Source organism: Hirundo rustica, chromosome 16 (genome assembly GCF_015227805.2).
Source record: "Hirundo rustica isolate bHirRus1 chromosome 16, bHirRus1.pri.v3, whole genome shotgun sequence".
NCBI lineage: Eukaryota > Metazoa > Chordata > Aves > Passeriformes > Hirundinidae > Hirundo > Hirundo rustica.
Genome location: NC_053465.1, coordinates 10,311,187 through 10,328,123, shown reverse-complemented (window position 1 = coordinate 10,328,123; position 16,937 = coordinate 10,311,187). Strand labels below are relative to the sequence as shown.

At 42.4% G+C, this 16,937-nt stretch overlaps 1 long non-coding RNA gene across 11 annotated transcripts in view; it reads left to right on the top strand.

The window, feature by feature from the left end:
* Positions 1–16,937, top strand: part of LOC120760147 (uncharacterized) — a 383,062-nt gene that overhangs the window by 147,654 nt on the left and 218,471 nt on the right. For all 11 annotated transcript variants that reach the window (XR_009208368.1, XR_009208369.1, XR_009208361.1 and 8 more), the window contains exon 3: positions 10,283–10,393. This is a non-coding gene — a long non-coding RNA (uncharacterized LOC120760147). The remainder of the gene's footprint in view (positions 1–10,282; positions 10,394–16,937) is intronic.

Below are 16,937 nucleotides of genomic sequence, written 5' to 3'. Positions count from 1 at the left end.
TAAATTGTTACCTGTTCACTAGACCTGACCTTTCAGATGTGAGGCTAACATTCCTTAATGGAAGAGACTGAGACAGAGCAAAAGAAATCCTATTGGTAGAACCTCAATAACAATATTTATCTCTGCAGAGACAGACACTTCATTTTCGAAATGCTGAAGTGAAATGCTTCATTGGGATACTGAATGGTGCAGAAGTTTTCCTCTGAAACCTCTTAGTAGCTGTTGGGGCCTCACAGCCATCAAAGACAGGAGGAGATGTTTTGGTTGAGGACAGTGATTTGAGGGATTATCACGTGTCTGGTTTCACTCACCCCAGAATTCTGATTTGCTGTGATTTGTTCATCTCTGTTGCTACCCCAGCTTTAGGACAGGCTGCCCAGTTTGAAATGTCAGATCCATTGCTAGAGCAGAGTTTATGTGAACCACCATGGTGAGGGTTTTGGCTGAGATAATTTGGAAGGTGCCCATTGAAAATCTCACACCAAATTGTGCAAATGCTTTCCTATAAATTCAGGAAATTCTTCAAGATATGAGGGTCAGGCATCCATTGCATAGACCACAGGACTCTGAACTTGGCCCTGTGTGCTCCCAGGAACTGCTCAGGGGTTTCTGTATGAATTAAAGCAGATGATAAATTGCAAGATGCAGAGGGAAAAAACCCTCTGCTGATTTTTCATAAGCATTGCCATGAGTCAGCTGCACATGACAGTGTCCTTCAAGGTTACATCTGCAGGAGAGGACAACAAGGAGAGCTGGGCTGAGCATGAGAGCACACTTTCAGCAAATTCCCTGCCCTTATCTTGGATTGTTTATGGCTCCTCTGGGAGGATTATGACCTTCTGTCTCCTTTCATGAAGGGTGGATTTTGGTTTGAAAGCATCTTTTCCCTACCGAAGTGTCACAGTCACTTGGAGTCAATTTTATAAACCTTACTTCTCAAAATGTAGTACCAGCACACTTTTGTTTTTCACTTATAATGGTAGTAAATCCAATAACTGTGGAGTACATTAACTTCTCTGCTGCTACAATCTTCTGTATTTTGATGTTTGTTTTCTGAATTTATTTGTCTGAATTGGATCTAACCACTGAGAAACTGAAAACCTCAAATTTAAGTGCAGACTTCTATAAACTACTGTTTTCCAGGCTCTTGTACTGACATACCATTGCTGCAGGGCAAATGTATGTGTGGTTACTCCAGATTATAGTTCTGTCCTTCTAATTGTTGAGGGTAAAATATATAGTTTTAATTGCTTTGTGTGTACCAAACCCAGATTTCTATTAGGAGTGGAAGCTATATTTTGTTTTGGAGAAAGTTATCTACCGTTACTCTCCCTGAAAAAAAATAAAATCTTTCCATCAGAATCTTTTTGCCTCAGACTCTTCCCATGCTGAACTCCCAGCAACTTTCTTTCCAGAATGGTCCTTAAATTTTGCTAGAGCTTCCTAGATATTCTGATGCTGAAATTCGAAATGAGACACAGAAGCATCTTGCTATAACATAATTTCTTTCTTTCTTTCTTGGAAAACCACTTCAGTAGGTTAGGAGGAAAAAAATAGATGTAATAGGTCTCAGTTTTAGTGGGGCTTTCGACAGGTTATGTTGTAGGTGAGGGAGGGAAATCTGGTCAAGGTTAAGTGGCCAGAAAATAGGTACGTGGTTGGTGGCAGGGGATGGGGACAGACATGAAATGAATGATTAAAGATGTGGTGTCAGGCTTGGAGGGCTGATCAAAAGAGCAGCTTTGTAGCTGGCTGCACTTGGCTCACATATGGTCAACATTTTATGGGGTATTGGTATCTAGGGTTGTGTGTTTTAAAGAGGATGCATGAGATTTGCAAAGAGTGGGGATGGGAAGAATTGAAAGTGTCCTTTAGCGTGACACTGGAATGCTCAACTTTGTGATAAATAGAAGGAATCTTTAGAACTAAGACATTGCAATGGGTGTAGCTGTGATGGAGCTTAGGAGCTGGTTCCTTTTGCTCTAAGTAAGAAGTTCTTATAAAAAAAAAAAATTGACATTTTTCTCCATGTCAGAAGGAACAAGTGAAAAAGTAATTGAATTCAATTACTGCAAAGTGGCAAGTTGATCTGTGTAAGATATTAGGAAAATTAAATGATGAAAGTTGTGAAGCCTCTGAAAGATGCATCCAAGGAGGCTTCAAATTTCCTTTATTGTACATTTTTAGCAACAAATTAGATGGAAATCAACCAGGAGCATTATTGATATATTTATCCAATGGTCGTGCAAGGGGAAGAACTTGGTGACCTTTCGAGCCTTCCTTTTCTATGATAATCGGTGTCAAAAACCAATTTCTTCTATTTTGCTTACAAGAACTCAGCTTCTAAAATCTTCATGTGTGTAGAGCTGGTTTTGTGACTGTTTCCCTCTTTGTTTTTCTTCTCTTCCATAATTTGTTTGATTTTTTCCTCACACTTGTGGATGTGTGTTGACTTTACGACTGGCTGGAAGGGTGGCTTCCTATACTGAAAATATTTCTAGAACAAATCAATCTACTTATAAAGAAAGAAAACAATATCTATTTTTTTTTTTTTTTCAAGCAATCACCATAAAATTGGGGCAAGGCCAAACTAAAATATTCCTTTTGATATGCATGGCATGTTTTGATGCCTATCAGAAACAACACATGGAGACACAGATGTGGAATTAAGAGGGAGGAGGAAATACTGATGTTGTTATAAGAAGGGGACGTCCACATTGTTGATTTTGAACAAACACAACAAAGCTGCTGGTTAATGCAGTGCTGGTGTGTGTTTGGATGACAGCCCCAAGTGTGAGAGTGGGGTTTGAGCACGCAGTTGGCGTGGAGCAGCCCAGAAACCGCTGCAGGCCGTGCTGCTCTCCGTGCCAGTGCCCACCCTTTTGATGTGGCTGCCACATGTGCACAGCCTTGCCAGCACCGAATTAGGCAAACTTTTCATTAGAAAGAAAATTGTCCACCGCTGCTTTTACAGGCTTCCAAGAACAAGTCCTGCCCTCCACCCCACCCCCAACAAGGTTGTTTGCGGGGAGGAAAACTTTCTGGACAAAAATCTGGTTCCTTGCTTGTGTGAATAACTGGAGCTGGACAGATACAGAAATTGCTGCCTCGATGATAGCAGGGCTTGATAGCAAGGCCAGGACCTCTTTTGACTCCAGTGATAGTTTTGGGTGCTCATTTTCAGGTGTGATAGACAGGTGTCTTGATTAACACTGTCAGCCCTCAGGTACAGCTACAGAGATGACAGCAGGAAGAGAAAATAAATCAGTTAATGAAGTTGTGTGAGTCATTGCTGGGTATCCACGTTAAATTAAGGCTTTTTCACCCTCCTGGCAGGATACATGACCTCATACGCCCACAGGAGACTCTGTGTTGGATTTGTTCCATTTTGTGTAATTTTGAAATTCATGAAGTTCATTGGAAGGATTAATTATGTATAAGGCATGTGTCTGCATGTTCTTTTCATCTGTGAATGTTACCCTGTGTGCAGTTATTAGGGGTCTGATTGGACTCAACATTTTGACAAGAATTCAGTGACAAAAGGGGCCCATTAGTCTTTGAAGTCATGGGCCAAGGAAGAGGAATGCCAGTAACATCAGTAATGACCTCATTTAACTTGTGACAGAGTACAAGATAATCAGGAAAGGTCATTGTAATATAACTGTGGTTTATTCTATATGCAGCTTAACTCATGTTTCAGCCAGGCTGTGTTGCAATTTTAATGAATGTGAAACCCTCTCATGTTCCCATGCAGGAAGGATGGACAGAACAAGACAACAACTGGAAAGATCCATCCCTCCCTGCTATACTTAAAAGTGAATTAACAAAGAGCTAGGAACAATAAAAAACTTCTTGTCTTCTGTGAGATTTTCTGAAAAATTTAATTTTTTTGCTCAAGAAGCAATCTTATTAACAGGAAAAAAAAGTAATTTCCATGTTGTCTTTTCATCATAGCTATAAAATACAAAGATTTCTCTTTTCAGTCAAAACTGAAAACCTTTAGGGACAAACAGTCTGTTTGAAATTGCCTGGGGAAAACAAAATATAGTCTACATTAACAGGACATTTCTGTGAACCTCTAATGCAATTATCCAGCTGCTTTATGAGCAGTATGAGTATGCAATCGTCAGCTTTGGAAATCCATCTCCACTCTGCACAAGTTACACCTGAAGTAACAAAACTTTTGGAAAAGAAAATAATCAAAACAAAACCATTTCCATTGTCACTTTCTTGTTTTTTCCTTATGTTCTGTCCACTTATGAGCCTGTACACTTTAGATTTTGGACCAGATTTATATAAAAGAGCAAAAATACTCTAAACCAGACAATTGTCCTGGTATTTTTGTCCCGGTGGGAGACAAGAATTACTGGAAATATCTTGGAATAAAGCTGCATTCAGAGGAAACCTCTCTCCATGCAGTCCTCTGAGATTTGGGTATTTTACAAAGGGCTTGAGTCAACATCAGACTTTTCAGTTTCCAGTGTGGTTCGGCTTTTGTGCACTGACACCGGAGGTAGTTTCCATCAGATGCCCATGGGCTGTCATTCTCTCTTCTGTTTTGTTTCTTAGCTGTGTCATTTCAACATTAACTTTTATGGTTTCGGCAGCTTCCACTTGAGGTTTGCAGACATCTCCAGTTAAGATGAATTGTCATCCATATGGACAGACTTCTGTTTCATCAGATTTTTTTGGAATACCGAATATTTTGTCATCAGCACAAATGATGATATTTCATTTGTTTAGCCCTTGTTAGGAATGTTTTGAACAGACAAAGCCCACAATGGCCTGGTTTCCAAAAAACAGCTCTATATTGTGCCATCAGCTCATTTCCCTCCTGTACAGAATTGGCTTTGTGTTTTAAGATGAAAATCACGTCACAACCGAGACAGACCTTTAAGTGAGTATTCATAGACTGAGGATGGAAACCTGCGTCTCTTGGAGCTGAGACATATCCCCATTGTGCCTCAGAGCTAAAGTAACCCTGTAAGAGGTATGGAAACCCTCCCTCATGCCCAGAGCATGCCACAATTGAGAGAGAGACACTGAAGCAGGACATACATATGATGCAAGGGCTTGTTTGTACCTTATGCTCAGCAGACAGAGCTATTTGCACATCCACATGCTTTCCTGATTTCTTCATAGTGTTTGGAATTACGTAAGGAGCAGTGACAGTAACCACCAAGTGCTCAATGTTCTCCATTGATCTCATCACCACTGGATGAATTTCCACACAGCGGTGACTAAACTTTGTGGATCCTGCCTTGGAATGTTTTGGTTGCAGGATAAATCCTGGCAGAGATTTTTTGAGTTGACTCCTTCTGCTGATACCTCACAGTCTTTTCAAGAGTTTTTTGAAGAGATGTGTCTCATCCCCGCTCCGAAACTGATGAGCAGGGCTACAAATTTTAGTCCCACAAGTCTGCTTGAATATCCGAAAGGTTCACTCCGATTTCACAACAGCTGGATGTTTGAAAACATTCAAGAGTGTAGAAATACTGTGACCCTAATTTAAATGTCTCGCAGTCAAAGCCTTGCAGTTGTTTTCTTGCAACACGTGTCTCTTACTGGAAGCAAAACAAGCGGGGCGAGTGGAAAACATGTGACTCCCTCCGTTATTTACATCCCCTTCCCACCCCGCCGGCCAACACCCTCTGAATATGAAAGTCACCGGAGAACAGCAGCCTATAAATATTCAGAGAAATCCAGGCAGGGCAAAAATGTTGCAAAAACCTTTGACTAACAGATCACAGAGCCTGTGAGCTGGGACTAACCACGGCTGGCCAGGGACGCGGGCTGGAGTCAGACAAAGGCTGATTGTAATTTTGTGGTTGGACATGAATGTTTTGCACAGCACTGATTGAGGCCACTTTGAAAACTGGGCCAGGGTTGTAAAATAACCTATTTACTGCAGTGTGCATTGTATTTGAAAACACAATGAAGCCTTGTAGATTCTAGCTGGGCTTGGTAGAGACCTTGCAGCTGAAAAAAAGCTCTTGTGGCTATGAGGAGTCTTGTGGGAGTTTGCTTGTTTTATTTGTTGCCTGTGATTGGGTGAGGTAAAGTGTAACAAACACAAAGCAAGGAATTGGGTACCTTTAGGTTCTAATTCTAATTTTTCCATTGATTTTTCTCTTTGACCTTTGGTAAGTCGTTTAACCCTTTGGCCCTTTGATTTCTTACACAAAGAAGCAGGATAAGACTGCGCTGCTCAGACACTGTGATGACTAATGAATTAATGTTAATGAATTAATAATTGTAAAGCCTGCAGACCATGCAAAGCCTTATGCTAGTGGCAAATGTTACATGAGTCTCGTGAGTCTGTTCAGCATTGTCTGTATACGATGAAGTCACCTCCCACTGGTTTACTTTGGGGCCTCAGCTGAACCTGGGGTTGAGTTTGAGGGTTGAACTTGAGACTCATGGCATGGGCAGTGTGGTGACCTCCTGCCTGAGGCAGAGCACGAGGAACTGGGCTCTTAAACGTCAGCAGGAGATGGAAGCTGCAGATTTGCTCTTTCTGAGCTTTGCACGAAGTTGTAAGAGCCCGAAGTCCCTTACCTTTGTGGGGCTTCCTCAGAGCCTCTCTAGGGCAGCACGGGCGGAGAGTCAGCAGCACCTGGAGCAAGGTGGAAACCTTGTTCTCCTGCAGTCTGGGGGAACTCAGGCACCCCGAGGATAAATCCCCATTTAGCCAAGGGAGTGGGGGAGCAAAGGCTCCTCGTGGGACAGGGGTGTAACCTGCCTGCCCAGGCTCCCTCCAGGGCAACAAGGAGCTCGTGGGTTTGCTTCATCACCTCAAGCTGATGATCAGACTTTTCATTTGTTGGTTTTGTTGCTTCCATCCTTTCTGTAGCGTCTTGCATAGCAGGCCTGGTTACCTGCCTGCCCTGGAAGCATGAGTAGTTTGAGATGTGAAACAAGAGTTTTCTGTAGAGACTGAGCCTCAGCTGAGCCTCTCCTTATCACCCTGCCCGACCTGGCTGTCGGCTGAAAGCTGAGCAATTGAGGGCTTTGGGTACTCAGCAGGTAGTAGGCCCCTGAATCCTTTTCCAGTTATTGGGATCTAAGAGAGAACCTAATGAAAATGCTTCCTTTGTTTAAAAAAAAAAAAAAAAATCTTGACTAAATTCCACAGCAAAAGCAAAAATAGAGGGAGAATAGACAGGTACTGTAGATAATTCGCTACAACAAATTTGCTTTCAGATGTAACTTCGGATTCTTTCTTACCTGATTTGGACCTAACTGCTACAAATCTACTCTGCATGATCTGCCTCCATATATTTATATGTTGTCTGTGTGACTTCCACACAGAACAAGCCATGATAGAAATCTTTCATTTAATTAAAATTGATTTTAAAATTCCCTTGATCAATAATGAGTTAAAATTCATCCCGGCAGTGATGGGAACAGCAAACCTTCTGAGAAAAGCTTTCAGGCCAGTGGTTTTGGCTTTAGAGACTGGGTCTTGCCTGAAATTATCCTTTTCTTGGCTCCAGGCTCCGTGGTGCTTGGCACATTATGGTTTACCCTATAGCCCAGCTTGTCAACCACCCATATGAAAAGCTGAGACATCCAGTCTAAAAGTCTCTTTCTTTTTCTGCCTTTTTCAGTGTAGATGCTTTAAACATCAAACTCTTTGTAGCCCTGTTGTCATCAGTTTGGTAATGCCTACTGGGCTTCAAAATGAAATTAGAACCTCGTGGAAAATGACCCAATATTTCTTCTTTGATTCCTGCGCTGCAGCGTATCTAAAGTGTTTGAAGTGCTTGCTCAGATGGCAAAATGGGGTAAGTTATTAGTAAAGGGATATTTAACAGTTGAGTTTTAAAAATTGCAAAATCCCTCTGCATTTAGGCCTTATCCCCCCTGTAGAAGAAATACCCAAAGCAAATATGTATAATATAGAAGAACATGGTTTATGTAACCTAGCCTTAGAGAAATTGGAGAGATTAATAAAGACTGGCTTCAGATGACAGTAATGCTCTGTTGTTCACACTCCAGGGTGCTTCCTAATTAATTGTCTCAAGCCTTTGCTGAGAGATACTTTAGCAAAAGTGCTGTGATCAAGGAAAATTAAGAGGCTGAGGTACTCACTCAGTGCTGCTTCTCTCCTGAGAGTTACTCATTTGTCCCATGCCAGCATTCCCATCTCAGTGATGAGAACTTCATTCCTGATCAGGCAACTGGATCCCCCTGCTTGACTTCACTTGAAGCCACGTGGACCTGAGATAACAAATCAACAAATTAACACAGAGGATCTGATAGCAGGATTGGGGTGCTTGTTAACTCTGGACTGGCCTGGACAGTTCAAGCCTGGGTAATTAATGTGTAAATAACATCAATTTACAATTTCGTAGAGAGTGAAACCAGAGAGCTACAAAAAGCACATTGAACAGGAATTGCAGAAAATCAGTGTCAAACAGGAAGGACAGGAAATGTCAGCTGTAGTAGAAAGGTCTGGCATGGTCTTGGATCAAATGGGGATGTGTCACCATTTTATTCCCTGGTTAAGGGAAGCTGGTGTATTATTGCCTTGTTAATTGGCATCTTGTATTGGAGATATTGATAGCTGATTTGTTGTTGTTTGCTGTCTCTTGGGGAAGTACAGAAATCCAAAAGATGCCATGAGGAGGAAATGTTTTTGGAAGTAGAAAAACAGGCGTCCCACTAAGCATTTCCTAGCACATGGGAAAGGGCAAACAGGGCAAGGATCACTCAGTTTAAATTAACTCTATAACACTGAAAGCACTGTACAAAATTAGTAAACATTGTGACAGTGGAACTCTTTTGCCATTAAAAAAAAAGGTAGGGTGCCTTCATATTAATATGACAGGTAATAATTTCATATTAAAAAGGTTATTCCTTGCAAGAGTGGGACAGTGCCATGGGGCTGCAGTTGGCTGTGGTTGTACAACCTGTGGCAGGTGGGTGACATGAGCTGCAGGGTTGCCCAGGCCCTGGCTGGCTGTGCTGCCACGAGCAGGTGGCAGTACCAGCAACAGGCTCTTGGTCTCCCAGGTTCCCCACCCTCACCTCCAGACAGCACTACTCTGCTTGCAAAAAATTCCTCTGCCCATTTTTCTTTCTATACCTACATTATCACGTTTCTACAGCAAAGTAGCCAAACCTTTCTCATTTTACCTTTTGATGAGAACACTTTTCACAGCTCTCTTTGGTAATAGAATTAGATGTCTCGTGCTTTCCAGCCATGCAGGTCATGACTAGGGACTTGTTCTATGCTTGCTGCAGCCCAGTTTCTCTGAGCATCTTGGATGCATTGCAGGAAAAAATTCACGCTGTTCCCCGGGTGAGATCTTTAGGCCACCCTTTGCTCTGGCACCCTGTATTTCAGTGTACTCGTTCTGTGCTTTGAGATGACTGGAACTCTTGCCTTTCCATTTCTCCTCTCTCTCTCTCTTTTCCCCCTTGGTCTGCTCCCAAATAACTAAAAAAATTTGCAGGTAATGCGTCCTGGCTATTGATTAGTTTTTCTTGTTTTACTTGGCACTAGAAATAGGAAGAAATGCCTCTGAAACAACCACTAGGATGGCACACAAATGGCTTTCTTAAATTTTCCTATTTATATATTAAAAAAAAAATCAGTAGCAGTAGCATTTTTGGTTTGCTCAAGCAGTTCCTCCTGGGGGCGGGGATATTTTTGTGAGAAGAATGCTGCTGTCAGAGGGATAGGAAAGCATCTACTGTGGTTTGTTTTTCTTTTTCTTTCCACTCTCCTGCTATACCATTCCACAGCGGAGCATAAGGCTGTTAGATCCTTGCTAATAAGGTAGTTCCAGTGACTGTGCAAAGAAATGTCAAAATGTTAATACAGTCATCAAGAGCTCCCAGGCTGCCTCAGCTATTTGAATTGATTTCAGAGGGTTCTGATCAGAGGAACAGTTCTTTCCTTGGAGTTTAAATATGCTTTATTTTCCATGAAGGCATTTTGGAGCCTGTGCCTTAAGTCCTGGTTGGGGGAACACTTGCCAAGTCAAACAACCCCCATTTTCCCTCCTCACCCACGCACCTGCTGTTTGTTTCTCTATGCTCCAGCCTTGTCATTGTGCCATTCCAGTTGTTGCTCGTTGTCACAAGGGAACTGGCTACATGAAGCTGAGGTAATTTAAGGGAAATGGAAGACAGACAGATGTAATTGCCCAGCTTTTTTTTGGGCCAGGATGAGTATGGTAATACAAAGGTATTAAAGACACACACACACACACACACACACACATATATATATATATATATATATATATATAAATAAAATCATATATTCCAGGATGAAGAATGGCCAGGACCTGAATTTCTGAATGATGTCAGAAGCAGGAGCTGATGCCACCTCTTCCTGTCACAATGAGAAGCTCAGTAAATCCCACTCCAGACATTTCTTGTGAGTAACAACCACCACCTCCTGGGTGGGAAATTTTGGCTTATTTACTTTGTCATAATATTATTACCTAATGCAGTTTCAAGTTTTCTCAGCAATTTAATTAAAAGATATGTGTTTTTTCTATAATTAGAGCAAGAATATGTATAATTTTTGCTATGAAAAAATGTTGGTTATTTCATACATCTAATTTTATTTTGATTGGAGATGAAAATGGACAGTGCTTCCCAGAAGAAAACTTGACCCTGCACACAACTACATTGGAGGCAATTTAGGGATTATAGTTTGTGTTTTCTGATATAATTGTCAGTTGTGTGGAAAATTTAGCTTGCAGAAAGTTTATAAAACTGGCCAGAGAGCACGAGAGAGAGATATTACATTACTTTCAATCACCAAACTGTTGATTTAGAGGAAAAGCCTTGCTGTTTTCCTCTTACAGTTTCTGCTTCAACATTTCTGCTTGTGAGCCTTGTAGTCATAGTCTGTGGATCCAAAAACAGCACCAAAGATGTGGCAAATTATTTTATTTGCTGTTTCTGGTGTGGTGTATTTGAAGTGTAGGAAAATGGCTTTTAAAGCTTACCTGCTTCAAAGGCAGAAATCTTACATAAGGTTGGAGGGAACCGAGAGAAAAGAGACACAGCAAAAGCTGCTGCTGTGTCTGATTTCCCAGTGCATCCTTTCAGTGGATCCCTGGGACACACCTTGAGTTCTGGTACTCCCTGGAGTTCCCTTGTGGTTTCTTTTTTATCTTTTCCTCTCAGGACCCTTTTGACCATCTGTGGCTTGTGGAGAATATGAAAGCTCCTTCCTGTGTCCAAGATCAATAGCTTTAAAACCAGAGCACAAGAAGCCACTAATCATCTTTTCCACCAGGCGTGATTAGTTTCTGAAGTGCTTCAGCTAGTTCCCTTTGAAGTCCCCTTTCCATTTACTTTTTATTTTTTTTATTTTTTTTTTCCAGCAAGTGTCCAAAACTCAGAGGCCCACACCCACATGTGTCCTGCAAGAGGCTGGGGCTGGCGAGGACTCCTCTGGAGTCTCTGCTGTTTGGATGTGGGTGGGCCAGAGTGCTTTTTGGAAAGCTCTCCCAGATCCTGAAAATGTGATTTAAAAACCAGTTGAGATGTTTCCCAAAGCACCCTGGCTTCAGTGGAAAGTGGTGCTGCTTTCCTGTCTGAATCTTGGATTGAGAAAAGAAGGAAAAAGGAGGGGGAGGAAAAAACACCCCAAGCAGCCACACTACAAGATTTAATTGAGTGTGTTTCAGTTCCTCAGCCTCACGCCAGCTGAATAAGAAAGTGACGGAGAGAAGCTACATCCCCCATCACCTCCTCTTTATGTGAGTAAATAAGACATTCCAGCAGTGCTGAGGCTGGGCCAGTGAAAAGATTCTTTTTTAAATTATTATTATTGTTATTGTATTTTTAAGTGTTATTTTTAAAGTTAAATCATCCACAAATCCACCTGGTCTCTCTTCCTGCTTCTCCTGCACGCCACAGGAACACAGGGGGCTGCTGTGGTTACAGCACTGTTCACAGAAGGGGAAACTGCATGTGATGTGGGCATGTGTTGCCTGGAGCTCTGAAACTGCACAAGTGCCACGCTGTCATCTTTGCCAGTACCAGAAAATGGTTGTACTGCAAATGGGTGGTGTGGCATTGGCTCACCCAGAGATGAACACGCCAGCCTGTCAGTGTGGGGATGGACATGAGCCTCAACACTGCTTCCAGTTGTGGTTGGCCAGTGTTCTAATTGATCTCTGGCACTCAAAGTGCTGCCCTTGTGTACAAGCCATGGATGGCTGAGCTGTAGCTGATTGCTGCTCAGTTTGCAGGTACAAATAACTCTGTGCACCCAAATTTCCTCCTCTGCACAGGCACATTCCTGGTGATCAGAGTTTGAAAAGGAGTGATCGTGCATGTCTGTACCAAAGACATGTGCTGCTCCTGTGAGGCTGCCACTGAATGCTAGGTGGGGAAGGCATCCACAACACGACCTGTTGCCAGGAAATCCCTCTTTGAAAACAGGACTTGGCTACTATTTATTTTTAATATACCGGATTTGTTTATTTTTTGTTCATGCATATTCAGTCGTAACCACTTCTGGCTGTTACAGGAGCTGTGAGGCTCCATGAAAAACTCTGTTTTCTTCACTTCTGCAGCACTAGCTAAGGATGGAACTGAAACCTAATGAGAAAGCTTGTGCTGGCAGCATTTCTTACCCAAATGTGTCGGCTTGTGCATTTCTGGGCATCTGTGCTCGATACAAAGCACCTGCTCATGTAAGGTATGCTCTGTAAAGATTGGATGATGGCCCAGTTGGAAAGGAAGATTTCACACATTTAAGAAAAAATACCTGTTGAAAGCACAGTGGTGGGAAAAGAAGCTTGTGGTTCTGCAGCAACCAGAATATCAGGAGTGGGAGGGGAGTCTCCACAGCAGGAACAGAGAACCTAGGTAGAAAATTAAAATGCTCTGCAGCGATTGCAGTAAACTGATAACGTGCAAAACAGAGGCAAGTGGTTCCCTCTGTGGTTCTGGCAGTGTGAAATGCGTTTTCGGCTCTCTCTTAAGGGTGACCCACTTATAAAGTAGTTGAACAATGACAGTAGACATCAGCGAGGCTAAAACTAAATAGATGCAGCTGTAGATATTCTCCTAAAGGAGAATCTCACAGAAAATAGCTGTTGAGGAGTCCAGGCCTTGTTTTCAGTTAACAGTGGATGCAGTTTCTCCTGGTCTTACTGGAGATGTGCTTTTTGTTAAACCGAGTACAAAAATTATGCTCTAATTAACCATTCTCCCTTGTAGCTCTCTCATCCATCCCGTCTCTGTCTCGTATTCTAAAATTGCTTTTCATCTTCCAGAACAGGACATGATCTCTTGTCTCTGGACACTTCACATTCCAGGGTTTCATGTCTAAGGCTTGTGCCCCTGGTGTCTCCTTACTTGTGGCTGGATGTTAAAGGTGAATCATGACCACTGTGATTTGGAATATACATAAAAGCTGTGGTTTTCAAGACCTTGTAAACATTAGGTAGTAGAACATGTTATTTGTTAAAATAGGCAATAAAAAATATAGAAGTATTTGTATTTTTTCACCTTAAAAAAGAAAATATATATTAGTCCTTGTATAGAATTTTCATGTTCTGGTCACCCAGTGTGAAGCAGTTTCCTGCAGGTGGGTCCCCAGGCTGTTTCCAGAATCTGGTACAGCTGATGTTGTATTAATTTGGTCAATATCCAGATAAGGACTTCAAGTGAAATTCTGTCTCCAAGACAGAAAAGGGCAGCATTGCCAGCTCAAGGCTTGGATCGTCCCCTGAGCCATCCTCTGGGTTTCTTTCTTAGGAAAGCAAGAGATTCCCAAACTGGCTATTAGTGCTGAGACCATTTGAAACCATCAGCTCCAATTGCTTTGAGCTATCCTAACTCCAAAACATGCATGTGATTTTCTGTACTAAACCCAAAGGGGAGAAAAAAAGTTACTTCTGGGGCTGGAAACTTGCATGAAGAACCAAGTTTAGCTGTAATTCAAATTCTTATGAGTGAGTTATGATCCCCGAAAACTCACCAAACCCCCTTGGAAAGAATGGGGCCACTCAGAGTGTGCGGATATCTGTCTTTAGGAAAAGGCTGCCCATCCATGAATTCCCTTTCTTCTCCTTGTATGCCATTCCTTAACTTGTCTCCTGTACAATAGGTTTTATCATTTGCTGCCCATTTACTGCCAAGGCATTCTTGCACCTGCTCCAGCAGGAATGTGGGGTACAAGTGCTTGTGCTGGAAGGTGCAGGATATTTTAAGGGTTCATTCTTTTGCCAGCGATGCATCATCCCTGCCTAGTCCCGTTCTGGTTATCTTCCTCCCAGTTCGTGCTCCCGTGTCTCAGCCCACAGACTGCAGGTCAGTTTGTCTCTTGGGTTTTGAGGATCTGATGCACAGCTAAAAGCCCCTCTCCTGGCTCCTCGACATTTTGTTTTTTTCCCCTTTTACAGAGGAGCACCGTGCACAGTGGGTAACTGGGATTCAGCCTTTTCAAAGTGACAGGGTTTCCCTCGTCCAACAAGCAATGAGAGGTGAAGGTGGCACAATATTAGGTCCAGCATTGACTGCTTGGGTGATATTTATTTAGTGTAATGGATAATATTAAGCTGGGTGGGTTTGTTGTGTTTTGGGTTTTTTGTTTCTTTTTTTCTGCTTTGTCTCCTTTCCTCATCCATTACAGGTTTTCCTTTCCTGGTTTTGGAGGGGTTTAAAGATAAAGCTGGAGTTTCAGTAAAGTCACTAAGAGTAGAGTTTCATCACACCCACACAAATGATGGTTGATGGTGCACTATTTCTATACAAGCATTTCACCGAATCTGTAGCTTTTGTATTGAGCTGCGTTTTCCTCCTGAATGGTTTTAAAATGGTTGATAAGAGAGGATTTGAGGTCCTTCAAACCTCACCCTATCCTCCCAGTAAAATTAATGTAGCTATTGAACATTTTGGATGCAAATATAATGCTAAAATAATGGTTAGGAAATACTATGAATATAAAAATGTAAGAGGTTTTCCCTGTGGTTGTTTAGTGTCTTTATCTTGTGACTGGGAATGCTGGTTGGGATGCATGAGTGAAATGGCGGGGGCTTTTCCTCCTCTTATAAAGCATTTATTTCCTTCTTGTGGAGAAAGAAGCTTTGCAAAAAGAGGTGAGGCAAAGAGAGACAAAGAGGCTGCAAGGGATGGATGATGGAGTGCTGATATTGGCACATGTACAGGTCTGTGTTCTTTGTGGCTGACACAGTGCACTGTGCCTCGGTAATGCAGCATCTGCCTTGGCACAGGGGCTCTCTAATATCCATGGAAGTTATAAAGCACATGAAAATACATTTCTTTCTCTTTCCCGGTCTTTCCCCCTTCTTTTGAAACCTCAAGGTGTTGACTGGTGGCTCACTATAGCACTTAGTTCGTTACCACCCATTCACACCTCTGCATGTCTGCTGTCCCCACCTCCCCTCACACTTCCCTTGCTGTAACGATGTGTTGCAGAAATAAATTGTGTTGCACAATGAGTGCGTAGAAAGAACAAGAGGGTATTTAAAAGCTGAGAAATCGGAGAACTGGTGTGGAAAGGGAGAGAGAGAGGGAAGTGCTTTTGGCACACTGAGCTGGTAGTATATTATAATTCAAGCTCGATGTCTGCTGCGCCACAGTGATTATAACACTCATTTGAATGCTGGAAGTTGAATTTAACAGGAAAGGATTGAAAAGCCCAGGACTTGGGGTGCTGCTTGAGGGCTTGGGAGATCAGAGTGTGGCTTCTCTGCTTTCCTCTGTATGGATCTGTATGGAAAAGAAATGCTTTTCTGCTTTGTTTTTTGGGCTTTTTTATTTTCTCCCACCCAGGTCTAAAACCACCATAGGTCTTGCAAAGATTCTGCTTAATGGTGGATCCTTAAAAGTCCCACTCAGGTGGATCCTTAAAAATCCCCTTGAGAGGTTTGCCTTGGTGTGAAGAGAGTTTTTGAGTCAGAGAAATGAGCTGAAATAAATATTTAGGGTTTCAGCCATACAATCATGACACTTTCCTTTAGTTCCGCATCTCCTTGGGAAGATTGTGCCCCTTGATCATGCTCTAAATGAGCCAAGGCCGTGCTCTGCATTCACACGGCACAAGCAGACACCAGGCACCTTTTGCATTCCATGTGCAAACCTCCTTTGCTCGCTCTTGGAAGCCGGTGCCGAAGGAGATGGTACCAAACTTTATTATTTTCTTTCCAATTCTGTTCAGTCTCAGTGAGCTCCCAATTTGAAATGATGGCTTGCCCTTAAAGAGCTGCTTGCACTTGACAAGCGTGTGGCAGTTCTTCATTAATTACCAGCAGCCCTTCCCAGCACAACCTCCGTTAGGTAGAATATTTGTTCAGCGCACATAATTATCTCTCTGTCGTTCTCTCTCTCATATCGATTCGTGTGGAAAATATGATTAAAACATGAACATCTACAAATGATTCAGAATAACAAGAGAGGAAAGGCCATTGTTTTTTTGCACTGACTATACTAGATTACTATAATTACAGCTGAATGGTAATACATTTCTCTGTGTCCCCCACAAGACTATGCTCGTGCACAGCCCCAACGTACTGCTTAAAATTAGATTTTAGAGAAATAGCCTCTTAAAGGATGTTTCTTTGACCCATTAAGGACCTTTACCTTGGCACTTGTACATGTAATCTCTGGCATAAGGTCATGTGGAGCGGGGGTAGGGCTAGGAAAAGAAACACCAACCCTTCAGACATCTGTTGTGGTGCTTGGGCCAAGAGCGGAGGGGAGGCTGTGCCAGTTCGGCAGCCGCTCCTGCAGATTGCAGTCGGCTTGCTTTTGATGCCAGCGTTAATAATGTGGGCTTCCCGCTGAGTGGGTGGCACTGCCAGATTCCTAATTAGAATCCACTAAAAGCACCAAAAGGTGAAGTGGTCATTTCTTTCCACCCCCCACGCCTTCATGTCCTCTCCCAGCAGGTTTGTTTAGCCTCATTTTTATTTTGGCCTCTTAGCCCG